Source organism: Arachis ipaensis, chromosome B08, assembly GCF_000816755.2.
Source record: "Arachis ipaensis cultivar K30076 chromosome B08, Araip1.1, whole genome shotgun sequence".
NCBI lineage: Eukaryota > Viridiplantae > Streptophyta > Magnoliopsida > Fabales > Fabaceae > Arachis > Arachis ipaensis.
The window spans coordinates 118,003,445-118,003,690 of record NC_029792.2 but is presented as its reverse complement, the minus strand read 5'-3'; the positions used below and the strand labels follow the sequence as shown (position 1 = coordinate 118,003,690).

The window sequence follows — 246 nt, the reverse complement described above, 5'->3', positions numbered from 1 at the left end:
GACCAAAATAAAAATAAGAAACTACAAGGACTAAAATAAAATATTAAAAAATTTTAGGACCACAAATTTTCTAACCTTTAATCAATGGCTTACATTGAATGGCTTCAAAGTACAATTCATGTTGCATGTTTAAAATAGGGACCGATATTTTTAACGATGAAAAATGAAAAGTTGGTTAGTATTCATACAAAGAAAAAAAAATATTGATTACCTATTATTTCTAAAAAAAATCAACCTTTATACTCA

At 24.4% G+C, this 246-nt stretch overlaps 1 long non-coding RNA gene across 1 annotated transcript in view; it reads right to left on the bottom strand.

Moving 5' to 3' along the window:
• The window catches only part of LOC110266057, a 19,262-nt gene that overhangs the window by 11,810 nt on the left and 7,206 nt on the right, over positions 1-246 (bottom strand). The gene's annotated exons all lie outside the window — the stretch shown is intronic.